At 28.7% G+C, this 25,064-nt stretch overlaps 29 non-coding genes across 29 annotated transcripts; all 29 read right to left on the bottom strand.

Annotated features, from left to right (window-relative positions):
* Positions 1-520: 520 nt before the first annotated feature.
* On the bottom strand, positions 521-592 carry Trnat-agu (transfer RNA threonine (anticodon AGU)). The gene has a single exon. It is a non-coding gene; the product is annotated as a tRNA-Thr (tRNA).
* Positions 593-1,252: 660 nt separating this feature from the next.
* On the bottom strand, positions 1,253-1,324 carry Trnaq-uug (transfer RNA glutamine (anticodon UUG)). The gene has a single exon. It is a non-coding gene; the product is annotated as a tRNA-Gln (tRNA).
* Positions 1,325-2,062: 738 nt separating this feature from the next.
* On the bottom strand, positions 2,063-2,134 carry Trnat-agu (transfer RNA threonine (anticodon AGU)). Its single transcript has one exon. It is a non-coding gene; the product is annotated as a tRNA-Thr (tRNA).
* A 661-nt stretch (positions 2,135-2,795) lies between these two features.
* Trnaq-uug (transfer RNA glutamine (anticodon UUG)) lies at positions 2,796-2,867 on the bottom strand. The gene has a single exon. It is a non-coding gene; the product is annotated as a tRNA-Gln (tRNA).
* Positions 2,868-3,605: 738 nt separating this feature from the next.
* Trnat-agu (transfer RNA threonine (anticodon AGU)) lies at positions 3,606-3,677 on the bottom strand. Its single transcript has one exon. It is a non-coding gene; the product is annotated as a tRNA-Thr (tRNA).
* Positions 3,678-4,337: 660 nt separating this feature from the next.
* Positions 4,338-4,409, bottom strand: Trnaq-uug (transfer RNA glutamine (anticodon UUG)). Its single transcript has one exon. It is a non-coding gene; the product is annotated as a tRNA-Gln (tRNA).
* Positions 4,410-5,147: 738 nt separating this feature from the next.
* On the bottom strand, positions 5,148-5,219 carry Trnat-agu (transfer RNA threonine (anticodon AGU)). Its single transcript has one exon. It is a non-coding gene; the product is annotated as a tRNA-Thr (tRNA).
* A 660-nt stretch (positions 5,220-5,879) lies between these two features.
* Positions 5,880-5,951, bottom strand: Trnaq-uug (transfer RNA glutamine (anticodon UUG)). Its single transcript has one exon. It is a non-coding gene; the product is annotated as a tRNA-Gln (tRNA).
* A 738-nt stretch (positions 5,952-6,689) lies between these two features.
* On the bottom strand, positions 6,690-6,761 carry Trnat-agu (transfer RNA threonine (anticodon AGU)). The gene has a single exon. It is a non-coding gene; the product is annotated as a tRNA-Thr (tRNA).
* A 660-nt stretch (positions 6,762-7,421) lies between these two features.
* Positions 7,422-7,493, bottom strand: Trnaq-uug (transfer RNA glutamine (anticodon UUG)). The gene has a single exon. It is a non-coding gene; the product is annotated as a tRNA-Gln (tRNA).
* A 738-nt stretch (positions 7,494-8,231) lies between these two features.
* On the bottom strand, positions 8,232-8,303 carry Trnat-agu (transfer RNA threonine (anticodon AGU)). The gene has a single exon. It is a non-coding gene; the product is annotated as a tRNA-Thr (tRNA).
* Positions 8,304-8,963: 660 nt separating this feature from the next.
* Positions 8,964-9,035, bottom strand: Trnaq-uug (transfer RNA glutamine (anticodon UUG)). Its single transcript has one exon. It is a non-coding gene; the product is annotated as a tRNA-Gln (tRNA).
* A 738-nt stretch (positions 9,036-9,773) lies between these two features.
* Trnat-agu (transfer RNA threonine (anticodon AGU)) lies at positions 9,774-9,845 on the bottom strand. The gene has a single exon. It is a non-coding gene; the product is annotated as a tRNA-Thr (tRNA).
* Positions 9,846-11,315: 1,470 nt separating this feature from the next.
* Positions 11,316-11,387, bottom strand: Trnat-agu (transfer RNA threonine (anticodon AGU)). Its single transcript has one exon. It is a non-coding gene; the product is annotated as a tRNA-Thr (tRNA).
* A 1,470-nt stretch (positions 11,388-12,857) lies between these two features.
* Positions 12,858-12,929, bottom strand: Trnat-agu (transfer RNA threonine (anticodon AGU)). The gene has a single exon. It is a non-coding gene; the product is annotated as a tRNA-Thr (tRNA).
* Positions 12,930-14,392: 1,463 nt separating this feature from the next.
* Positions 14,393-14,464, bottom strand: Trnat-agu (transfer RNA threonine (anticodon AGU)). Its single transcript has one exon. It is a non-coding gene; the product is annotated as a tRNA-Thr (tRNA).
* A 668-nt stretch (positions 14,465-15,132) lies between these two features.
* Positions 15,133-15,204, bottom strand: Trnaq-uug (transfer RNA glutamine (anticodon UUG)). Its single transcript has one exon. It is a non-coding gene; the product is annotated as a tRNA-Gln (tRNA).
* Positions 15,205-15,941: 737 nt separating this feature from the next.
* Trnat-agu (transfer RNA threonine (anticodon AGU)) lies at positions 15,942-16,013 on the bottom strand. The gene has a single exon. It is a non-coding gene; the product is annotated as a tRNA-Thr (tRNA).
* A 660-nt stretch (positions 16,014-16,673) lies between these two features.
* Trnaq-uug (transfer RNA glutamine (anticodon UUG)) lies at positions 16,674-16,745 on the bottom strand. The gene has a single exon. It is a non-coding gene; the product is annotated as a tRNA-Gln (tRNA).
* Positions 16,746-17,483: 738 nt separating this feature from the next.
* Trnat-agu (transfer RNA threonine (anticodon AGU)) lies at positions 17,484-17,555 on the bottom strand. Its single transcript has one exon. It is a non-coding gene; the product is annotated as a tRNA-Thr (tRNA).
* A 668-nt stretch (positions 17,556-18,223) lies between these two features.
* Positions 18,224-18,295, bottom strand: Trnaq-uug (transfer RNA glutamine (anticodon UUG)). Its single transcript has one exon. It is a non-coding gene; the product is annotated as a tRNA-Gln (tRNA).
* A 737-nt stretch (positions 18,296-19,032) lies between these two features.
* On the bottom strand, positions 19,033-19,104 carry Trnat-agu (transfer RNA threonine (anticodon AGU)). Its single transcript has one exon. It is a non-coding gene; the product is annotated as a tRNA-Thr (tRNA).
* Positions 19,105-19,764: 660 nt separating this feature from the next.
* Trnaq-uug (transfer RNA glutamine (anticodon UUG)) lies at positions 19,765-19,836 on the bottom strand. The gene has a single exon. It is a non-coding gene; the product is annotated as a tRNA-Gln (tRNA).
* Positions 19,837-20,573: 737 nt separating this feature from the next.
* Trnat-agu (transfer RNA threonine (anticodon AGU)) lies at positions 20,574-20,645 on the bottom strand. The gene has a single exon. It is a non-coding gene; the product is annotated as a tRNA-Thr (tRNA).
* A 668-nt stretch (positions 20,646-21,313) lies between these two features.
* On the bottom strand, positions 21,314-21,385 carry Trnaq-uug (transfer RNA glutamine (anticodon UUG)). Its single transcript has one exon. It is a non-coding gene; the product is annotated as a tRNA-Gln (tRNA).
* A 737-nt stretch (positions 21,386-22,122) lies between these two features.
* Positions 22,123-22,194, bottom strand: Trnat-agu (transfer RNA threonine (anticodon AGU)). Its single transcript has one exon. It is a non-coding gene; the product is annotated as a tRNA-Thr (tRNA).
* A 668-nt stretch (positions 22,195-22,862) lies between these two features.
* Positions 22,863-22,934, bottom strand: Trnaq-uug (transfer RNA glutamine (anticodon UUG)). The gene has a single exon. It is a non-coding gene; the product is annotated as a tRNA-Gln (tRNA).
* A 738-nt stretch (positions 22,935-23,672) lies between these two features.
* On the bottom strand, positions 23,673-23,744 carry Trnat-agu (transfer RNA threonine (anticodon AGU)). Its single transcript has one exon. It is a non-coding gene; the product is annotated as a tRNA-Thr (tRNA).
* A 658-nt stretch (positions 23,745-24,402) lies between these two features.
* Positions 24,403-24,474, bottom strand: Trnaq-uug (transfer RNA glutamine (anticodon UUG)). The gene has a single exon. It is a non-coding gene; the product is annotated as a tRNA-Gln (tRNA).
* Positions 24,475-25,064: the final 590 nt, after the last annotated feature.

Here is a 25,064-nt window from a genome sequence, read left to right as displayed (position 1 = left end):
TATTTATATTTTTTGTAAATTAAATTGTCAGTATGATTTGCATATTGAATTACGTACCCGAAAAAGTTTTCATTTCATCTGCCCTGTTGGGTAACATAGTATATTTTAAATTTACTTATCTTTATGGAAATCTTGGGCATAAAGTCACATTTGTTACCACTCTCAACTTTACTTTTTCAGTTTAAAATTTAAAAAACTTTAAATTAAATATATTGGTTTGGCAAAACCAAATTTAAAAAAACAAAAACTGAACATGTATCGTTTTGAAATTAAACATGGGAGTCCGCGTATAACAAAGAAATAATCATACAACCAAATCTAGTACAGACCAACGAGCCGTATAATAGTAAAGATCTTTTTTTAGTGAATATCGTTAGAAAGTGCCTTAATTTCGTTAACGTTGATCAGTTAAAAAAACATAATCTAACAAAAAGTGATTAATAACTGATTTCGTCAAAATATAAATAAAATAAACAAAAAAACGATTATAAGAACTCTCATAGTTGTGCGGTGTTAAAATAGGCGTTACTGGGGATCGAACCCAGGATCTCCTGTTTACTAGACAGGCGCTTTACCACTAAGCCATAACGCCTTTAAAGAAAGACAATGTATTAGTTACAAGTAAATGTATTTTACAAAGTGAAATATCTTAAATTTCAATTTTTGTTAAAAATTCCCACAATAATTTAAATTTGTTATTATTTTAGGGTAATTGAGCGTCATATTCATGCAATATATTAATGCGATTTAAAAAGTTGACTTCAAAAGATTTAGAAATTTTAACATTAAAGTGAAATTAATAACTTTTAATATCTTTAACAATGACGTCCAGTGGTGTTACGGTTAGTACTATAGTCTTTGATTACATCCGTCCATGTTCAAATCTCAGCGAAACCATAAAAATTATTTTTAAGTAACTTATGTGTATTTTTAAGTGTGTTGAAGTAAATCTACGGCAGACAATACACTTTTTTGTGATAAAAACCTAACGTAGTTTAAGTGCATCTCATAGAATCAAAATATCAATAAAATATTTGTTTTAAAAAAATCGAATGCGCGACCTAAACCTAGAGTAACATCAGTTACTTCAACCCAGTCTTGTGTTGCCTTTTAGCAGTTTGGTATATTATATAGATTATAATTGCCCGATAATTATTCTGCTGAAAAAGTGCTGGCTCTGCAGGAGATTATAGCGCCAAACTTGAAAGAACAAAACAGTTATTTAAAAATTGCTTTTAAAAAATAACTTTAAAGGTCCTGCCGAGATTTGAACTCGGATCGATGGATTCAAAGTCCACAGTGCTAACCGTTACACCACAGGGCCACATCGTTACGGCTCTTTAAAATTACTAATTTAATTTTGAGGTTAAAATTCTTACATATTTAAATGCAAATATTTAGGATGTTTTGCAAGATTTTACATTTTATTAAATACTAACTGTCTTTAGTTGTTGGTTGTTTACAAGAATATAAAATTCTGGCTAATTTCTTCCAAAAATAAACAATAAATTTAAGCTTCACAAACATAACCTGTATTTATTTTATTTATATTTTTTGTAAATTAAATTGTCAGTATGATTTGCATATTGAATTACGTACCCGAAAAAGTTTTCATTTCATCTGCCCTGTTGGGTAACATAGTATATTTTAAATTTACTTATCTTTATGGAAATCTTGGGCATAAAGTCACATTTGTTACCACTCTCAACTTTACTTTTTCAGTTTAAAATTTAAAAAACTTTAAATTAAATATATTGGTTTGGCAAAACCAAATTTAAAAAAACAAAAACTGAACATGTATCGTTTTGAAATTAAACATGGGAGTCCGCGTATAACAAAGAAATAATCATACAACCAAATCTAGTACAGACCAACGAGCCGTATAATAGTAAAAATCTTTTTTTAGTGAATATCGTTAGAAAGTGCCTTAATTTCGTTAACGTTGATCAGTTAAAAAAACATAATCTAACAAAAAGTGATTAATAACTGATTTCGTCAAAATATAAATAAAATAAACAAAAATACGATTATAAGAACTCTCATAGTTGTGCGGTGTTAAAATAGGCGTTACTGGGGTTCGAACCCAGGATCTCCTGTTTACTAGACAGGCGCTTTACCACTAAGCCATAACGCCTTTAAAGAAAGACAATGTATTAGTTACAAGTAAATGTATTTTACAAAGTGAAATATCTTAAATTTCAATTTTTGTTAAAAATTCCCACAATAATTTAAATTTGTTATTATTTTAGGGTAATTGAGCGTCATATTCATGCAATATATTAATGCGATTTAAAAATTGGACTTCAAAAGATTTAGAAATTTTAACATTAAAGTGAAATTAATATCTTTTAATATCTTTAACAATGACGTCCAGTGGTGTTACGGTTAGTACTATAGTCTTTGATTACATCCGTCCATGTTCAAATCTCAGCGAAACCATAAAAATTACTTTTAAGTAACTTATGTGTATTTCTAAGTGTGTTGAAATAAATCTACGGCAGACAATAACACTTTTTTGTGATAAAAACCTAACGTAGTTTAAGTGCATCTCATAGAATCAAAATATCAATAAAATATTTGTTTTAAAAAAATCGAATGCGCGACCTAAGCCTAGAGTAACATCAGTTACTTTGACCCAGTCTGGGGTTGCCTTTTAGCAGTTTGGTATATTATATAGATTATAATTGCCCGATAATTATTCTGCTGAAAAAGTGCTGGCTCTGCATGAGATTATAGCGCCAAACTTGAAAGAACAAAACAGTTATTTAAAAATTGCTTTTAAAAAATAACTTTAAAGGTCCTGCCGAGATTTGAACTCGGATCGATGGATTCAAAGTCCACAGTGCTAACCGTTACACCACAGGGCCACATCGTTACGGCTCTTTAAAATTACTAATTTAATTTTGAGGTTAAAATTCTTACATATTTAAATGCAAATATTTAGGATGTTTTGCAAGATTTTACATTTTATTAAATACTAACTGTCTTTAGTTGTTGGTTGTTTACAAGAATATAAAATTCTGGCTAATTTCTTCCGAAAATAAACAATAAATTTAAGCTTCACAAACATAACCTGTATTTATTTTATTTATATTTTTTGTAAATTAAATTGTCAGTATGATTTGCATATTGAATTACGTACCCGAAAAAGTTTTCATTTCATCTGCCCTGTTGGGTAACATAGTATATTTTAAATTTACTTATCTTTATGGAAATCTTGGGCATAAAGTCACATTTGTTACCACTCTCAACTTTACTTTTTCAGTTTAAAATTTAAAAAACTTTAAATTAAATATATTGGTTTGGCAAAACCAAATTTAAAAAAACAAAAACTGAACATGTATCGTTTTGAAATTAAACATGGGAGTCCGCGTATAACAAAGAAATAATCATACAACCAAATCTAGTACAGACCAACGAGCCGTATAATGGTAAAGATCTTTTTTTAGTGAATATCGTTAGAAAGTGCCTTAATTTCGTTAACGTTGATCAGTTAAAAAAACATAATCTAACAAAAAGTGATTAATAACTGATTTCGTCAAAATATAAATAAAATAAACAAAAATACGATTATAAGAACTCTTATAGTTGTGCGGTGTTAAAATAGGCGTTACCGGGGATCGAACCCAGGATCTCCTGTTTACTAGACAGGCGCTTTACCACTAAGCCATAACGCCTTTAAAGAAAGACAATGTATTAGTTACAAGTAAATGTATTTTACAAAGTGAAATATCTTAAATTTCAATTTTTGTTAAAAATTCCCACAATAATTTAAATTTGTTATTATTTTAGGGTAATTGAGCGTCATATTCATGCAATATATTAATGCGATTTAAAAATTGGACTTCAAAAGATTTAGAAATTTTAACATTAAAGTGAAATTAATAACTTTTAATATCTTTAACAATGACGTCCAGTGGTGTTACGGTTAGTACTATTGTCTTTGATTACATCCGTCCATGTTCAAATCTCAGCGAAACCATAAAAATTACTTTTAAGTAACTTATGTGTATTTTTAAGTGTGTTGAAATAAATCTACGGCAGACAATACACTTTTTTGTGATAAAAACCTAACGTAGTTTAAGTGCATCTCATAGAATCAAAATATCAATAAAATATTTGTTTTAAAAAAATCGAATGCGCGACCTAAACCTAGAGTAACATCAGTTACTTCAACCCAGTCTTGTGTTGACTTTTAGCAGTTTGGTATATTATATAGATTATAATTGCCCGATAATTATTCTGCTGAAAAAGTGCTGGCTCTGCAGGAGATTATAGCGCCAAACTTGAAAGAACAAAACAGTTATTTAAAAATTGCTTTTAAAAAATAACTTTAAAGGTCCTGCCGAGATTTGAACTCGGATCGATGGATTCAAAGTCCACAGTGCTAACCGTTACACCACAGGGCCACATCGTTACGGCTCTTTAAAATTACTAATTTAATTTTGAGGTTAAAATTCTTACATATTTAAATGCAAATATTTAGGATGTTTTGCAAGATTTTACATTTTATTAAATACTAACTGTCTTTAGTTGTTGGTTGTTTACAAGAATATAAAATTCTGGCTAATTTCTTCCGAAAATAAACAATAAATTTAAGCTTCACAAACATAACCTGTATTTATTTTATTTATATTTTTTGTAAATTAAATTGTCAGTATGATTTGCATATTGAATTACGTACCCGAAAAAGTTTTCATTTCATCTGCTCTGTTGGGTAACATAGTATATTTTAAATTTACTTATCTTTATGGAAATCTTGGGCATAAAGTCACATTTGTTACCACTCTCAACTTTACTTTTTCAGTTTAAAATTTAAAAAACTTTAAATTAAATATATTGGTTTGGCAAAACCAAATTTAAAAAAACAAAAACTGAACATGTATCGTTTTGAAATTAAACATGGGAGTCCGCGTATAACAAAGAAATAATCATACAACCAAATCTAGTACAGACCAACGAGCCGTATAATAGTAAAGATCTTTTTTTAGTGAATATCGTTAGAAAGTGCCTTAATTTCGTTAACGTTGATCAGTTAAAAAAACATAATCTAACAAAAAGTGATTAATAACTGATTTCGTCAAAATATAAATAAAATAAACAAAAAAACGATTATAAGAACTCTCATAGTTGTGCGGTGTTAAAATAGGCGTTACTGGGGATCGAACCCAGGATCTCCTGTTTACTAGACAGGCGCTTTACCACTAAGCCATAACGCCTTTAAAGAAAGACAATGTATTAGTTACAAGTAAATGTATTTTACAAAGTGAAATATCTTAAATTTCAATTTTTGTTAAAAATTCCCACAATAATTTAAATTTGTTATTATTTTAGGGTAATTGAGCGTCATATTCATGCAATATATTAATGCGATTTAAAAAGTTGACTTCAAAAGATTTAGAAATTTTAACATTAAAGTGAAATTAATAACTTTTAATATCTTTAACAATGACGTCCAGTGGTGTTACGGTTAGTACTATAGTCTTTGATTACATCCGTCCATGTTCAAATCTCAGCGAAACCATAAAAATTATTTTTAAGTAACTTATGTGTATTTTTAAGTGTGTTGAAGTAAATCTACGGCAGACAATACACTTTTTTGTGATAAAAACCTAACGTAGTTTAAGTGCATCTCATAGAATCAAAATATCAATAAAATATTTGTTTTAAAAAAATCGAATGCGCGACCTAAACCTAGAGTAACATCAGTTACTTCAACCCAGTCTTGTGTTGCCTTTTAGCAGTTTGGTATATTATATAGATTATAATTGCCCGATAATTATTCTGCTGAAAAAGTGCTGGCTCTGCAGGAGATTATAGCGCCAAACTTGAAAGAACAAAACAGTTATTTAAAAATTGCTTTTAAAAAATAACTTTAAAGGTCCTGCCGAGATTTGAACTCGGATCGATGGATTCAAAGTCCACAGTGCTAACCGTTACACCACAGGGCCACATCGTTACGGCTCTTTAAAATTACTAATTTAATTTTGAGGTTAAAATTCTTACATATTTAAATGCAAATATTTAGGATGTTTTGCAAGATTTTACATTTTATTAAATACTAACTGTCTTTAGTTGTTGGTTGTTTACAGGAATATAAAATTCTGGCTAATTTCTTCCGAAAATAAACAATAAATTTAAGCTTCACAAACATAACCTGTATTTATTTTATTTATATTTTTTGTAAATTAAATTGTCAGTATGATTTGCATATTGAATTACGTACCCGAAAAAGTTTTCATTTCATCTGCCCTGTTGGGTAACATAGTATATTTTAAATTTACTTATCTTTATGGAAATCTTGGGCATAAAGTCACATTTGTTACCACTCTTAACTTTACTTTTTCAGTTTAAAATTTAAAAAACTTTAAATTAAATATATTGGTTTGGCAAAACCAAATTTAAAAAAACAAAAACTGAACATGTATCGTTTTGAAATTAAACATGGGAGTCCGCGTATAACAAAGAAATAATCATACAACCAAATCTAGTACAGACCAACGAGCCGTATAATAGTAAAGATCTTTTTTTAGTGAATATCGTTAGAAAGTGCCTTAATTTCGTTAACGTTGATCAGTTAAAAAAACATAATCTAACAAAAAGTGATTAATAACTGATTTCGTCAAAATATAAATAAAATAAACAAAAATACGATTATAAGAACTCTCATAGTTGTGCGGTGTTAAAATAGGCGTTACTGGGGATCGAACCCAGGATCTCCTGTTTACTAGACAGGCGCTTTACCACTAAGCCATAACGCCTTTAAAGAAAGACAATGTATTAGTTACAAGTAAATGTATTTTACAAAGTGAAATATCTTAAATTTCAATTTTTGTTAAAAATTCCCACAATAATTTAAATTTGTTATTATTTTAGGGTAATTGAGCGTCATATTCATGCAATATATTAATGCGATTTAAAAAGTTGACTTCAAAAGATTTAGAAATTTTAACATTAAAGTGAAATTAATAACTTTTAATATCTTTAACAATGACGTCCAGTGGTGTTACGGTTAGTACTATAGTCTTTGATTACATCCGTCCATGTTCAAATCTCAGCGAAACCATAAAAATTATTTTTAAGTAACTTATGTGTATTTTTAAGTGTGTTGAAGTAAATCTACGGCAGACAATACACTTTTTTGTGATAAAAACCTAACGTAGTTTAAGTGCATCTCATAGAATCAAAATATCAATAAAATATTTGTTTTAAAAAAATCGAATGCGCGACCTAAACCTAGAGTAACATCAGTTACTTCAACCCAGTCTTGTGTTGCCTTTTAGCAGTTTGGTATATTATATAGATTATAATTGCCCGATAATTATTCTGCTGAAAAAGTGCTGGCTCTGCAGGAGATTATAGCGCCAAACTTGAAAGAACAAAACAGTTATTTAAAAATTGCTTTTAAAAAATAACTTTAAAGGTCCTGCCGAGATTTGAACTCGGATCGATGGATTCAAAGTCCACAGTGCTAACCGTTACACCACAGGGCCACATCGTTACGGCTCTTTAAAATTACTAATTTAATTTTGAGGTTAAAATTCTTACATATTTAAATGCAAATATTTAGGATGTTTTGCAAGATTTTACATTTTATTAAATACTAACTGTCTTTAGTTGTTGGTTGTTTACAGGAATATAAAATTCTGGCTAATTTCTTCCGAAAATAAACAATAAATTTAAGCTTCACAAACATAACCTGTATTTATTTTATTTATATTTTTTGTAAATTAAATTGTCAGCATGATTTGCATATTGAATTACGTACCCGAAAAAGTTTTCATTTCATCTGCCCTGTTGGGTAACATAGTATATTTTAAATTTACTTATCTTTATGGAAATCTTGGGCATAAAGTCACATTTGTTACCACTCTCAACTTTACTTTTTCAGTTTAAAATTTAAAAAACTTTAAATTAAATATATTGGTTTGGCAAAACCAAATTAAAAAAAACAAAAACTGAACATGTATCGTTTTGAAATTAAACATGGGAGTCCGCGTATAACAAAGAAATAATCATACAACCAAATCTAGTACAGACCAACGAGCCGTATAATAGTAAAGATCTTTTTTTAGTGAATATTGTTAGAAAGTGCCTTAATTTCGTTAACGTTGATCAGTTAAAAAAACATAATCTAACAAAAAGTGATTAATAACTGATTTCGTCAAAATATAAATAAAATAAACAAAAATACGATTATAAGAACTCTCATAGTTGTGCGGTGTTAAAATAGGCGTTACTGGGGATCGAACCCAGGATCTCCTGTTTACTAGACAGGCGCTTTACCACTAAGCCATAACGCCTTTAAAGAAAGACAATGTATTAGTTACAAGTAAATGTATTTTACAAAGTGAAATATCTTAAATTTCAATTTTTGTTAAAAATTCCCACAATAATTTAAATTTGTTATTATTTTAGGGTAATTGAGCGTCATATTCATGCAATATATTAATGCGATTTAAAAAGTTGACTTCAAAAGATTTAGAAATTTTAACATTAAAGTGAAATTAATAACTTTTAATATCTTTAACAATGAGGTCCAGTGGTGTTACGGTTAGTACTATAGTCTTTGATTACATCCGTCCATGTTCAAATCTCAGCGAAACCATAAAAATTATTTTTAAGTAACTTATGTGTATTTTTAAGTGTGTTGAAGTAAATCTATGGCAGACAATACACTTTTTTGTGATAAAAACCTAACGTAGTTTAAGTGCATCTCATAGAATCAAAATATCAATAAAATATTTGTTTTAAAAAAATCGAATGCGCGACCTAAACCTAGAGTAACATCAGTTACTTCAACCCAGTCTTGTGTTGCCTTTTAGCAGTTTGGTATATTATATAGATTATAATTGCCCGATAATTATTCTGCTGAAAAAGTGCTGGCTCTGCAGGAGATTATAGCGCCAAACTTGAAAGAACAAAACAGTTATTTAAAAATTGCTTTTAAAAAATAACTTTAAAGGTCCTGCCGAGATTTGAACTCGGATCGATGGATTCAAAGTCCACAGTGCTAACCGTTACACCACAGGGCCACATCGTTACGGCTCTTTAAAATTACTAATTTAATTTTGAGGTTAAAATTCTTACATATTTAAATGCAAATATTTAGGATGTTTTGCAAGATTTTACATTTTATTAAATACTAACTGTCTTTAGTTGTTGGTTGTTTACAAGAATATAAAATTCTGGCTAATTTCTTCCGAAAATAAACAATAAATTTAAGCTTCACAAACATAACCTGTATTTATTTTATTTATATTTTTTGTAAATTAAATTGTCAGTATGATTTGCATATTGAATTACGTACCCGAAAAAGTTTTCATTTCATCTGCCCTGTTGGGTAACATAGTATATTTTAAATTTACTTATCTTTATGGAAATCTTAGGCATAAAGTCACATTTGTTACCACTCTCAACTTTACTTTTTCAGTTTAAAATTTAAAAAACTTTAAATTAAATATATTGGTTTGGCAAAACCAAATTTAAAAAAACAAAAACTGAACATGTATCGTTTTGAAATTAAACATGGGAGTCCGCGTATAACAAAGAAATAATCATACAACCAAATCTAGTACAGACCAACGAGCCGTATAATAGTAAAGATCTTTTTTTAGTGAATATCGTTAGAAAGTGCCTTAATTTCGTTAACGTTGATCAGTTAAAAAAACATAATCTAACAAAAAGTGATTAATAACTGATTTCGTCAAAATATAAATAAAATAAACAAAAATACGATTATAAGAACTCTCATAGTTGTGCGGTGTTAAAATAGGCGTTACTGGGGATCGAACCCAGGATCTCCTGTTTACTAGACAGGCGCTTTACCACTAAGCCATAACGCCTTTAAAGAAAGACAATGTATTAGTTACAAGTAAATGTATTTTACAAAGTGAAATATCTTAAATTTCAATTTTTGTTAAAAATTCCCACAATAATTTAAATTTGTTATTATTTTAGGGTAATTGAGCGTCATATTCATGCAATATATTAATGCGATTTAAAAAGTTGACTTCAAAAGATTTAGAAATTTTAACATTAAAGTGAAATTAATAACTTTTAATATCTTTAACAATGACGTCCAGTGGTGTTACGGTTAGTACTATAGTCTTTGATTACATCCGTCCATGTTCAAATCTCAGCGAAACCATAAAAATTATTTTTAAGTAACTTATGTGTATTTTTAAGTGTGTTGAAGTAAATCTAAGGCAGACAATACACTTTTTTGTGATAAAAACCTAACGTAGTTTAAGTGCATCTCATAGAATCAAAATATCAATAAAATATTTGTTTTAAAAAAATCGAATGCGCGACCTAAACCTAGAGTAACATCAGTTACTTCAACCCAGTCTTGTGTTGCCTTTTAGCAGTTTGGTATATTATATAGATTATAATTGCCCGATAATTATTCTGCTGAAAAAGTGCTGGCTCTGCAGGAGATTATAGCGCCAAACTTGAAAGAACAAAACAGTTATTTAAAAATTGCTTTTAAAAATTAACTTTAAAGGTCGTGCCGAGATTTGAACTCGGATCGATGGATTCAAAGTCCACAGTGCTAACCGTTACACCACAGGGCCACATCGTTACGGCTCTTTAAAATTACTAATTTAATTTTGAGGTTAAAATTCTTACATATTTAAATGCAAATATTTAGGATGTTTTGCAAGATTTTACATTTTATTAAATACTAACTGTCTTTAGTTGTTGGTTGTTTACAAGAATATAAAATTCTGGCTAATTTCTTCCGAAAATAAACAATAAATTTAAGCTTCACAAACATAACCTGTATTTATTTTATTTATATTTTTTGTAAATTAAATTGTCAGTATGATTTGCATATTGAATTACGTACCCGAAAAAGTTTTCATTTCATCTGCCCTGTTGGGTAACATAGTATATTTTAAATTTACTTATCTTTATGGAAATCTTGGGCATAAAGTCACATTTGTTACCACTCTCAACTTTACTTTTTCAGTTTAAAATTTAAAAAACTTTAAATTAAATATATTGGTTTGGCAAAACCAAATTTAAAAAAACAAAAACTGAACATGTATCGTTTTGAAATTAAACATGGGAGTCCGCGTATAACAAAGAAATAATCATACAACCAAATCTAGTACAGACCAACGAGCCGTATAATAGTAAAGATCTTTTTTTAGTGAATATTGTTAGAAAGTGCCTTAATTTCGTTAACGTTGATCAGTTAAAAAAACATAATCTAACAAAAAGTGATTAATAACTGATTTCGTCAAAATATAAATAAAATAAACAAAAATACGATTATAAGAACTCTCATAGTTGTGCGGTGTTAAAATAGGCGTTACTGGGGATCGAACCCAGGATCTCCTGTTTACTAGACAGGCGCTTTACCACTAAGCCATAACGCCTTTAAAGAAAGACAATGTATTAGTTACAAGTAAATGTATTTTACAAAGTGAAATATCTTAAATTTCAATTTTTGTTAAAAATTCCCACAATAATTTAAATTTGTTATTATTTTAGGGTAATTGAGCGTCATATTCATGCAATATATTAATGCGATTTAAAAAGTTGACTTCAAAAGATTTAGAAATTTTAACATTAAAGTGAAATTAATAACTTTTAATATCTTTAACAATGACGTCCAGTGGTGTTACGGTTAGTACTATAGTCTTTGATTACATCCGTCCATGTTCAAATCTCAGCGAAACCATAAAAATTATTTTTAAGTAACTTATGTGTATTTTTAAGTGTGTTGAAGTAAATCTACGGCAGACAATACACTTTTTTGTGATAAAAACCTAACGTAGTTTAAGTGCATCTCATAGAATCAAAATATCAATAAAATATTTGTTTTAAAAAAATCGAATGCGCGACCTAAACCTAGAGTAACATCAGTTACTTCAACCCAGTCTTGTGTTGCCTTTTAGCAGTTTGGTATATTATATAGATTATAATTGCCCGATAATTATTCTGCTAAAAAAGTGCTGGCTCTGCAGGAGATTATAGCGCCAAACTTGAAAGAACAAAACAGTTATTTAAAAATTGCTTTTAAAAAATAACTTTAAAGGTCCTGCCGAGATTTGAACTCGGATCGATGGACTCAAAGTCCACAGTGCTAACCGTTACACCACAGGGCCACATCGTTACGGCTCTTTAAAATTACTAATTTAATTTTGAGGTTAAAATTCTTACATATTTAAATGCAAATATTTAGGATGTTTTGCAAGATTTTACATTTTATTAAATACTAACTGTCTTTAGTTGTTGGTTGTTTACAAGAATATAAAATTCTGGCTAATTTCTTCCGAAAATAAACAATAAATTTAAGCTTCACAAACATAACCTGTATTTATTTTATTTATATTTTTTGTAAATTAAATTGTCAGTATGATTTGCATATTGAATTACGTACCCGAAAAAGTTTTCATTTCATCTGACCTGTTGGGTAACATAGTATATTTTAAATTTACTTATCTTTATGGAAATCTTGGGCATAAAGTCACATTTGTTACCACTCTCAACTTTACTTTTTCAGTTTAAAATTTAAAAAACTTTAAATTAAATATATTGGTTTGGCAAAACCAAATTTAAAAAAACAAAAACTGAACATGTATCGTTTTGAAATTAAACATGGGAGTCCGCGTATAACAAAGAAATAATCATACAACCAAATCTAGTACAGACCAACGAGCCGTATAATAGTAAAGATCTTTTTTTAGTGAATATCGTTAGAAAGTGCCTTAATTTCGTTAACGTTGATCAGTTAAAAAAACATAATCTAACAAAAAGTGATTAATAACTGATTTCGTCAAAATATAAATAAAATAAACAAAAATACGATTATAAGAACTCTCATAGTTGTGCGGTGTTAAAATAGGCGTTACTGGGGATCGAACCCAGGATCTCCTGTTTACTAGACAGGCGCTTTACCACTAAGCCATAACGCCTTTAAAGAAAGACAATGTATTAGTTACAAGTAAATGTATTTTACAAAGTGAAATATCTTAAATTTCAATTTTTGTTAAAAATTCCCACAATAATTTAAATTTGTTATTATTTTAGGGTAATTGAGCGTCATATTCATGCAATATATTAATGCGATTTAAAAAGTTGACTTCAAAAGATTTAGAAATTTTAACATTAAAGTGAAATTAATAACTTTTAATATCTGTAACAATGACGTCCAGTGGTGTTACGGTATAGTCTTTGATTACATCCGTCCATGTTCAAATCTCAGCGAAACCATAAAAATTATTTTTAAGTAACTTATGTGTATTTTTAAGTGTGTTGAAGTAAATCTAAGGCAGACAATACACTTTTTTGTGATAAAAACCTAACGTAGTTTAAGTGCATCTCATAGAATCAAAATATCAATAAAATATTTGTTTTAAAAAAATCGAATGCGCGACCTAAACCTAGAGTAACATCAGTTACTTCAACCCAGTCTTGTGTTGCCTTTTAGCAGTTTGGTATATTATATAGATTATAATTGCCCGATAATTATTCTGCTGAAAAAGTGCTGGCTCTGCAGGAGATTATAGCGCCAAACTTGAAAGAACAAAACAGTTATTTAAAAATTGCTTTTAAAAAATAACTTTGAAGGTCCTGCCGAGATTTGAACTCGGATCGATGGATTCAATGTCCACAGTGCTAACCGTTACACCACAGGGCCACATCTTTACGGCTCTTTAAAATTACTAATTTAATTTTGAGGTTAAAATTCTTACATATTTAAATGTAAATATTTAGGATGTTTTGCAAGATTTTACATTTTATTAAATACTAACTGTCTTTAGTTGTTGGTTGTTTACAAGAATATAAAATTCTGGCTAATTTCTTCCGAAAATAAACAATAAATTTAAGCTTCACAAACATAACCTGTATTTATTTTATTTATATTTTTTGTAAATTAAATTGTCAGTATGATTTGCATATTGAATTACGTACCCGAAAAAGTTTTCATTTCATCTGCCCTGTTGGGTAACATAGTATATTTTAAATTTACTTATCTTTATGGAAATCTTGGGCATAAAGTCACATTTGTTACCACTCTCAACTTTACTTTTTCAGTTTAAAATTTAAAAAACTTTAAATTAAATATATTGGTTTGGCAAAACCAAATTTAAAAAAACAAAAACTGAACATGTATCGTTTTGAAATTAAACATGGGAGTCCGCGTATAACAAAGAAATAATCATACAACCAAATCTAGTACAGACCAACGAGCCGTATAATAGTAAAGATCTTTTTTTAGTGAATATCGTTAGAAAGTGCCTTAATTTCGTTAACGTTGATCAGTTAAAAAAACATAATCTAACAAAAAGTGATTAATAACTGATTTCGTCAAAAAATAAATAAATAAAACAAAAATACGATTATAAGAACTCTCATAGTTGTGCGGTGTTAAAATAGGCGTTACTGGGGATCGAACCCAGGATCTCCTGTTTACTAGACAGGCGCTTTACCACTAAGCCATAACGCCTTTAAAGAAAGACATTGTATTAGTTACAAGTAAATGTATTTTACAAAGTGAAATATCTTAAATTTCAATTTTTGTTAAAAATTCCCACAATAATTTAAATTTGTTATTATTTTAGGGTAATTGAGCGTCATATTCATGCAATAAATTAATGCGATTTAAAAATTGGACTTCAAAAGATTTAGAAATTTTAACATTAAAGTGAAATTAATATCTTTTAATATCTTTAACAATGACGTCCAGTGGTGTTACGGTTAGTACTATAGTCTTTGATTACATCCGTCCATGTTCAAATCTCAGCGAAACCATAAAAATTATTTTTAAGTAACTTATGTGTATTTTTAAGTGTGTTGAAGTAAATCTACGGCAGACAATACACTTTTTTGTGATAAAAACCTAACGTAGTTTAAGTGCATCTCATAGAATCAAAATATCAATAAAATATTTGTTTTAAAAAAATCGAATGCGCGACCTAAACCTAGAGTAACATCAGTTACTTCAACCCAGTCTTGTGTTGCCTTTTAGCAGTTTGGTATATTATATAGATTATAATTGCCCGATAATTATTCTGCTGAAAAAGTGCTGGCTCTGCAGGAGATTATAGCGCCAAACTTGAAAGAACAAAACAGTTATTTAAAAATTGCTTTTAAAAAATGAAAAAATAACTTTAGAGGTCCTGCCGAGATTTGAACTCGGATCGATGGATTCAAAGTCCACAGTGCTAACCGTTACACCACAGGGCCACATCGTTACGGCTCTTTAAAATTACTAATTTAATTTTGAGGTTAAAATTCTTACATATTTAAATGCAAATATTTAGGATGTTTTGCAAGATTTTACATTTTATTAAATACTTACTGTCTTTAGTTGTTGGTTGTTTACAAGAATATAAAACTCTGGCTAATTTCTTCCGAAAATAAACAATAAATTTAAGCTTCACAAACATAACCTGTATTTATTTTATTTATATTTTTTGTAAATTAAATTGTCAGTATGATTTGCATATTGAATTACGTACCCGAAAAAGTTTTCATTTCATCTGCCCTGTTGGGTAACATAGTATATTTTAAATTTACTTATCTTTATGGAAATCTTGGGCATAAAGTCACATTTGTTATCACTCTTAACTTTACTTTTTCAGTTTAAAATTTAAAAACTTTAAATTAAATATATTGGTTTGGCAAAACCAAATTTAAAAAAACAAAAACTGAACATGTATCGTTTTGAAATTAAACATGGGAGTCCGCGTATAACAAAGAAATAATCATACAACCAAATCTAGTACAGACCAACGAGCCGTATAATAGTAAAGATCTTTTTTTAGTGAATATCGTTAGAAAGTGCCTTAATTTCGTTAACGTTGATCAGTTAAAAAAACATAATCTAACAAAAAGTGATTAATAACTGATTTCGTCAAAATATAAATAAAATAAACAAAAATACGATTATAAGAACTCTCATAGTTGTGCGGTGTTTAAATAGGCGTTACTGGGGATCGAACCCAGGATCTCCTGTTTACTAGACAGGCGCTTTACCACTAAGCCATAACGCCTTTAAAGTAAGACAATGTATTAGTTACAAGTAAATGTATTTTACAAAGTGAAATATCTTAAATTTCAATTTTTGTTAAAAATTCCCACAATAATTTAAATTTGTTATTATTTTAGGGTAATTGAGCGTCATATTCATGCAATATATTAATGCGATTTAAAAAGTTGACTTCAAAAGATTTAGAAATTTTAACATTAAAGTGAAATTAATAACTTTTAATATCTTTAACAATGACGTCCAGTGGTGTTACGGTTAGTACTATAGTTTTTGATTACATCCGTCCATGTTCAAATCTCAGCGAAACCATAAAAATTATTTTTAAGTAACTTATGTGTATTTTTAAGTGTGTTGAAGTAAATCTACGGCAGACAATACACTTTTTTGTGATAAAAACCTAACGTAGTTTAAGTGCATCTCATAGAATCAAAATATCAATAAAATATTTGTTTTAAAAAAATCGAATGCGCGACCTAAACCTAGAGTAACATCAGTTACTTCAACCCAGTCTTGTTTTGCCTTTTAGCAGTTTGGTATATTATATAGATTATAATTGCCCGATAATTATTCTGCTGAAAAAGTGCTGGCTCTGCAGGAGATTATAGCGCCAAACTTGAAAGAACAAAACAGTTTTTTAAAAATTGCTTTTAAAAAATAACTTTAAAGGTCCTGCCGAGATTTGAACTCGGATCGATGGATTCAAAGTCCACAGTGCTAACCGTTACACCACAGGGCCACAACGTTACGGCTCTTTAAAATTACTAATTTAATTTTGAGGTTAAAATTCTTACATATTTAAATGCAAATATTTAGGATGTTTTGCAAGATTTTACATTTTATTAAATACTAACTGTCTTTAGTTGTTGGTTGTTTACAAGAATATAAAATTCTGGCTAATTTCTTCCGAAAATAAACAATAAATTTAAGCTTCACAAACATAATCTGTATTTATTTTATTTATATTTTTTGTAAATTAAATTGTCAGTATGATTTGCATATTGAATTACGTACCCGAAAAAGTTTTCATTTCATCTACCCTGTTGGGTAACATAGTATATTTTAAATTTACTTATCTTTATGGAAATCTTGGGCATAAAGTCACATTTGTTACCACTCTTAACTTTACTTTTTCAGTTTAAAATTTAAAAAACTTTAAATTAAATATATTGGTTTGGCAAAGCCAAATTTAAAAAAACAAAAACTGAACATGTATCGTTTTGAAATTAAACATGGGAGTCCGCGTATAACAAAGAAATAATCATACAACCAAATCTAGTACAGACCAACGAGCCGTATAATAGTAAAGATCTTTTTTTAGTGAATATCGTTAGAAAGTGCCTTAATTTCGTTAACGTTGATCAGTTAAAAAAACATAATCTAACAAAAAGTGATTAATAACTGATTTCGTCAAAATATAAATAAAATAAACAAAAATACGATTATAAGAACTCTCATAGTTGTGCGGTGTTAAAATAGGCGTTACTGGGGATCGAACCCAGGATCTCCTGTTTACTAGACAGGCGCTTTACCACTAAGCCATAACGCCTTTAAAGAAAGACAATGTATTAGTTACAAGTAAATGTATTTTACAAAGTGAAATATCTTAAATTTCAATTTTTGTTAAAAATTCCCACAATAATTTAAATTTGTTATTATTTTAGGGTAATTGAGCGTCATATTCATGCAATATATTAATGCGATTTAAAAATTGGACTTCAAAAGATTTAGAAATTTTAACATTAAAGTGAAATTAATATCTTTTAATATCTTTAACAATGACGTCCAGTGGTGTTACGGTTAGTACTATAGTCTTTGATTACATCCGTTCATGTTCAAATCTCAGCGAAACCATAAAAATTATTTTTAAGTAACTTATGTGTATTTTTAAGTGTGTTGAAGTAAATCTACGGCAGACAATACACTTTTTTGTGATAAAAACCTAACGTAGTTTAAGTGCATCTCATAGAATCAAAATATCAATAAAATATTTGTTTTAAAAAAATCGAATGCGCGACCTAAACCTAGAGTAACATCAGTTACTTCAACCCAGTCTTGTGTTGCCTTTTAGCAGTTTGGTATATTATATAGATTATAATTGCCCGATAATTATTCTGCTGAAAAAGTGCTGGCTCTGCAGGAGATTATAGCGCCAAACTTGAAAGAACAAAACAGTTATTTAAAAATTGCTTTTAAAAAATGAAAAAATAACTTTAGAGGTCCTGCCGAGATTTGAACTCGGATCGATGGATTCAAAGTCCACAGTGCTAACCGTTACACCACAGGGCCACATCGTTACGGCTCTTTAAAATTACTAATTTAATTTTGAGGTTAAAATTCTTACATATTTAAATGCAAATATTTAGGATGTTTTGCAAGATTTTACATTTTATTAAATACTTACTGTCTTTAGTTGTTGGTTGTTTACAAGAATATAAAACTCTGGCTAATTTCTTCCGAAAATAAACAATAAATTTAAGCTTCACAAACATAACCTGTATTTATTTTATTTATATTTTTTGTAAATTAAATTGTCAGTATGATTTGCATATTGAATTACGTACCCGAAAAAGTTTTCATTTCATCTGCCCTGTTGGGTAACATAGTATATTTTAAATTTACTTATCTTTATGGAAATCTTGGGCATAAAGTCACATTTGTTATCACTCTTAACTTTACTTTTTCAGTTTAAAATTTAAAAACTTTAAATTAAATATATTGGTTTGGCAAAACCAAATTTAAAAAAACAAAAACTGAACATGTATCGTTTTGAAATTAAACATGGGAGTCCGCGTATAACAAAGAAATAATCATACAACCAAATCTAGTACAGACCAACGAGCCGTATAATAGTAAAGATCTTTTTTTAGTGAATATCGTTAGAAAGTGCCTTAATTTCGTTAACGTTGATCAGTTAAAAAAACATAATCTAACAAAAAGTGATTAATAACTGATTTCGTCAAAATATAAATAAAATAAACAAAAATACGATTATAAGAACTCTCATAGTTGTGCGGTGTTAAAATAGGCGTTACTGGGGATCGAACCCAGGATCTCCTGTTTACTAGACAGGCGCTTTACCACTAAGCCATAACGCCTTTACAGAAAGACAATGTATTAGTTACAAGTAAATGTATTTTACAAAGTGAAATATCTTAAATTTCAATTTTTGTTAAAAATTCCCACAATAATTTAAATTTGTTATTATTTTAGGGTAATTGAGCGTCATATTCATGCAATATATTAATGCGATTTAAAAAGTTGACTTCAAAAGATTTAGAAATTTTAACATTAAAGTGAAATTAATAACTTTTAATATCTTTAACAATGACGTCCAGTGGTGTTACGGTTAGTACTATAGTTTTTGATTACATCCGTCCATGTTCAAATCTCAGCGAAACCATAAAAATTATTTTTAAGTAACTTATGTGTATTTTTAAGTGTGTTGAAGTAAATCTACGGCAGACAATACACTTTTTTGTGATAAAAACCTAACGTAGTTTAAGTGCATCTCATAGAATCAAAATATCAATAAAATATTTGTTTTAAAAAAATCGAATGCGCGACCTAAACCTAGAGTAACATCAGTTACTTCAACCCAGTCTTGTTTTGCCTTTTAGCAGTTTGGTATATTATATAGATTATAATTGCCCGATAATTATTCTGCTGAAAAAGTGCTGGCTCTGCAGGAGATTATAGCGCCAAACTTGAAAGAACAAAACAGTTATTTAAAAATTGCTTTTAAAAAATAACTTTAAAGGTCCTGCCGAGATTTGAACTCGGATCGATGGATTCAAAGTCCACAGTGCTAACCGTTACACCACAGGGCCACCTCGTTACGGCTCTTTAAAATTACTAATTTAATTTTGAGGTTAAAATTCTTACATATTTAAATGCAAATATTTAGGATGTTTTGCAAGATTTTACATTTTATTAAATACTTACTGTCTTTAGTTGTTGGTTGTTTACAAGAATATAAAACTCTGGCTAATTTCTTCCGAAAATAAACAATAAATTTAAGCTTCACAAACATAATCTGTATTTATTTTATTTATATTTTTTGTAAATTAAATTGTCAGTATGATTTGCATATTGAATTACGTACCCGAAAAAGTTTTCATTTCATCTGCCCTGTTGGGTAACATAGTATATTTTAAATTTACTTATCTTTATGGAAATCTTGGGCATAAAGTCACATTTGTTATCACTCTTAACTTTACTTTTTCAGTTTAAAATTTAAAAACTTTAAATTAAATATATTGGTTTGGCAAAGCCAAATTTAAAAAAACAAAAACTGAACATGTATCGTTTTGAAATTAAACATGGGAGTCCGCGTATAACAAAGAAATAATCATACAACCAAATCTAGTACAGACCAACGAGCCGTATAATAGTAAAGATCTTTTTTTAGTGAATATCGTTAGAAAGTGCCTTAATTTCGTTAACGTTGATCAGTTAAAAAAACATAATCTAACAAAAAGTGATTAATAACTGATTTCGTCAAAATATAAATAAAATAAACAAAAATACGATTATAAGAACTCTCATAGTTGTGCGGTGTTAAAATAGGCGTTACTGGGGATCGAACCCAGGATCTCCTGTTTACTAGACAGGCGCTTTACCACTAAGCCATAACGCCTTTAAAGAAAGACAATGTATTAGTTACAAGTAAATGTATTTTACAAAGTGAAATATCTTAAATTTCAATTTTTGTTAAAAATTCCCACAATAATTTAAATTTGTTATTATTTTAGGGTAATTGAGCGTCATATTCATGCAATATATTAATGCGATTTAAAAAGTTGACTTCAAAAGATTTAGAAATTTTAACATTAAAGTGAAATTAATAACTTTTAATATCTTTAACAATGACGTCCAGTGGTGTTACGGTTAGTACTATAGTTTTTGATTACATCCGTCCATGTTCAAATCTCAGCGAAACCATAAAAATTATTTTTAAGTAACTTATGTGTATTTTTAAGTGTGTTGAAGTAAATCTACGGCAGACAATACACTTTTTTGTGATAAAAACCTAACGTAGTTTAAGTGCATCTCATAGAATCAAAATATCAATAAAATATTTGTTTTAAAAAAATCGAATGCGCGACCTAAACCTAGAGTAACATCAGTTACTTCAACCCAGTCTTGTGTTGCCTTTTAGCAGTTTGGTATATTATATAGATTATAATTGCCCGATAATTATTCTGCTGAAAAAGTGCTGGCTCTGCAGGAGATTATAGCGCCAAACTTGAAAGAACAAAACAGTTATTTAAAAATTGCTTTTAAAAAATGAAAAAATAACTTTAGAGGTCCTGCCGAGATTTGAACTCGGATCGATGGATTCAAAGTCCACAGTGCTAACCGTTACACCACAGGGCCACATCGTTACGGCTCTTTAAAATTACTAATTTAATTTTGAGGTTAAAATTCTTACATATTTAAATGCAAATATTTAGGATGTTTTGCAAGATTTTACATTTTATTAAATACTTACTGTCTTTAGTTGTTGGTTGTTTACAAGAATATAAAACTCTGGCTAATTTCTTCCGAAAATAAACAATAAATTTAAGCTTCACAAACATAACCTGTATTTATTTTATTTATATTTTTTGTAAATTAAATTGTCAGTATGATTTGCATATTGAATTACGTACCCGAAAAAGTTTTCATTTCATCTGCCCTGTTGGGTAACATAGTATATTTTAAATTTACTTATCTTTATGGAAATCTTGGGCATAAAGTCACATTTGTTACCACTCTCAACTTTACTTTTTCAGTTTAAAATTTAAAAACTTTAAATTAAATATATTGGTTTGGCAAAACCAAATTTAAAAAAACAAAAACTGAACATGTATCGTTTTGAAATTAAACATGGGAGTCCGCGTATAACAAAGAAATAATCATACAACCAAATCTAGTACAGACCAACGAGCCGTATAATAGTAAAGATCTTTTTTTAGTGAATATCGTTAGAAAGTGCCTTAATTTCGTTAACGTTGATCAGTTAAAAAAACATAATCTAACAAAAAGTGATTAATAACTGATTTCGTCAAAATATAAATAAAATAAACAAAAATACGATTATAAGAACTCTCATAGTTGTGCGGTGTTAAAATAGGCGTTACTGGGGATCGAACCCAGGATCTCCTGTTTACTAGACAGGCGCTTTACCACTAAGCCATAACGCCTTTAAAGAAAGACAATGTATTAGTTACAAGTAAATGTATTTTACAAAGTGAAATATCTTAAATTTCAATTTTTGTTAAAAATTCCCACAATAATTTAAATTTGTTATTATTTTAGGGTAATTGAGCGTCATATTCATGCAATATATTAATGCGATTTAAAAAGTTGACTTCAAAAGATTTAGAAATTTTAACATTAAAGTGAAATTAATAACTTTTAATATCTGTAACAATGACGTCCAGTGGTGTTACGGTTAGTACTATAGTCTTTGATTACATCCGTCCATGTTCAAATCTCAGCGAAACCATAAAAATTATTTTTAAGTAACTTATGTGTATTTTTAAGTGTGTTGAAGTAAATCTAAGGCAGACAATACACTTTTTTGTGATAAAAACCTAACGTAGTTTAAGTGCATCTCATAGAATCAAAATATCAATAAAATATTTGTTTTAAAAAAATCGAATGCGCGACCTAAACCTAGAGTAACATCAGTTACTTCAACCCAGTCTTGTGTTGCCTTTTAGCAGTTTGGTATATTATATAGATTATAATTGCCCGATAATTATTCTGCTGAAAAAGTGCTGGCTCTGCAGGAGATTATAGCGCCAAACTTGAAAGAACAAAACAGTTATTTAAAAATTGCTTTTAAAAAATGAAAAAATAACTTTAAAGGTCCTGCCGAGATTTAAACTCGGATCGATGGATTCAAAGTCCACAGTGTTAACCGTTACACCACAGGGCCACATCGTTACGGCTCTTTAAAATTACTAATTTAATTTTGAGGTTAAAATTCTTACATATTTAAATGCAAATATTTAGGATGTTTTGCAAGATTTTACATTTTATTAAATACTAACTGTCTTTAGTTGTTGGTTGTTTACAAGAATATAAAATTCTGGCTAATTTCTTCCGAAAATAAACAATAAATTTAAGCTTCACAAACATAACCTGTATTTATTTTATTTATATTTTTTGTAAATTAAATTGTCAGTATGATTTGCATATTGAATTACGTACCCGAAAAAGTTTTCATTTCATCTGCCCTGTTGGGTAACATAGTATATTTTAAATTTACTTATCTTTATGAAAATCTTGGGCATAAAGTCACATTTGTTACCACTCTCAACTTTACTTTTTCAGTTTAAAATTTAAAAAACTTTAAATTAAATATATTGGTTTGGCAAAACCAAATTTAAAAAAACAAAAACTGAACATGTATCGTTTTGAAATTAAACATGGGAGTCCGCGTATAACAAAGAAATAATCATACAACCAAATCTAGTACAGACCAACGAGCCGTATAATAGTAAAGATCTTTTTTTAGTGAATATCGTTAGAAAGTGCCTTAATTTCGTTAACGTTGATCAGTTAAAAAAACATAATCTAACAAAAAGTGATTAATAACTGATTTCGTCAAAATATAAATAAAATAAACAAAAAAACGATTATAAGAACTCTCATAGTTGTGCGGTGTTAAAATAGGCGTTACTGGGGATCGAACCCAGGATCTCCTGTTTACTAGACAGGCGCTTTACCACTAAGCCATAACGCCTTTAAAGAAAGACAATGTATTAGTTACAAGTAAATGTATTTTACAAAGTGAAATATCTTAAATTTCAATTTTTGTTAAAAATTCCCACAATAATTTAAATTTGTTATTATTTTAGGGTAATTGAGCGTCATATTCATGCAATATATTAATGCGATTTAAAAAGTTGACTTCAAAAGATTTAGAAATTTTAACATTAAAGTGAAATTAATAACTTTTAATATCTTTAACAATGACGTCCAGTGGTGTTACGGTTAGTACTATAGTCTTTGATTACATCCGTCCATGTTCAAATCTCAGCGAAACCATAAAAATTATTTTTAAGTAACTTATGTGTATTTTTAAGTGTGTTGAAGTAAATCTAAGGCAGACAATACACTTTTTTGTGATAAAAACCTAACGTAGTTTAAGTGCATCTCATAGAATCAAAATATCAATAAAATATTTGTTTTAAAAAAATCGAATGCGCTACCTAAACCTAGAGTAACATCAGTTACTTTGACCCAGTCTGGGGTTGCCTTTTAGCAGTTTGGTATATTATATAGATTATAATTGCCCGATAATTATTCTGCTGAAAAAGTGCTGGCTCTGCAGGAGATTATAGCGCCAACCTTAAAGAACAAAACAGTTATTTAAAATTGCTTTTAAAAAATAACTTTAAAGGTCCTGCCGAGATTTGAACTCGGATCGATGGATTCAAAGCCCACAGTGCTAACCGTTACACCACAGGGCCACATCGTTAAGGCTCTTTAAAATTACTAATTTAATTTTGAAGTTAAAATTCTTACATATTTAAATGCAAATATTTAGGATGTTTTGCAAGATTTTACATTTTATTAAATATTAACTGTCTTTAGTTGTTGGTTGTTTACAAGAATATAAAATTCTGGCTAATTTCTTCCGAAAATAAACAATAAATTTAAGCTTCACAAACATAACCTGTATTTATTTTATTTATATTTTTTGTAAATTAAATTGTCAGTATGATTTGCATATTGAATTACGTACCCGAAAAAGTTTTCATTTCATCTGCCCTGTTGGGTAACATAGTATATTTTAAATTTACTTATCTTTATGGAAATCTTGGGCATAAAGTCACATTTGTTACCACTCTCAACTTTACTTTTTCAGTTTAAAATTTAAAAAACTTTAAATTAAATATATTGGTTTGGCAAAACCAAATTTAAAAAAACAAAAACTGAACATGTATCGTTTTGAAATTAAACATGGGAGTCCGCGTATAACAAAGAAATAATCATACAACCAAATCTAGTACAGACCAACGAGCCGTATAATAGTAAAGATCTTTTTTTAGTGAATATC

This window comes from Corella eumyota, chromosome 7 (assembly GCF_963082875.1).
Source record: "Corella eumyota chromosome 7, kaCorEumy4.1, whole genome shotgun sequence".
In the NCBI taxonomy this organism is placed as follows: domain Eukaryota; kingdom Metazoa; phylum Chordata; class Ascidiacea; order Phlebobranchia; family Corellidae; genus Corella; species Corella eumyota.
Note: the sequence above shows the minus strand (reverse complement) of the source record. Positions and strands in the feature narration are given on the sequence as shown.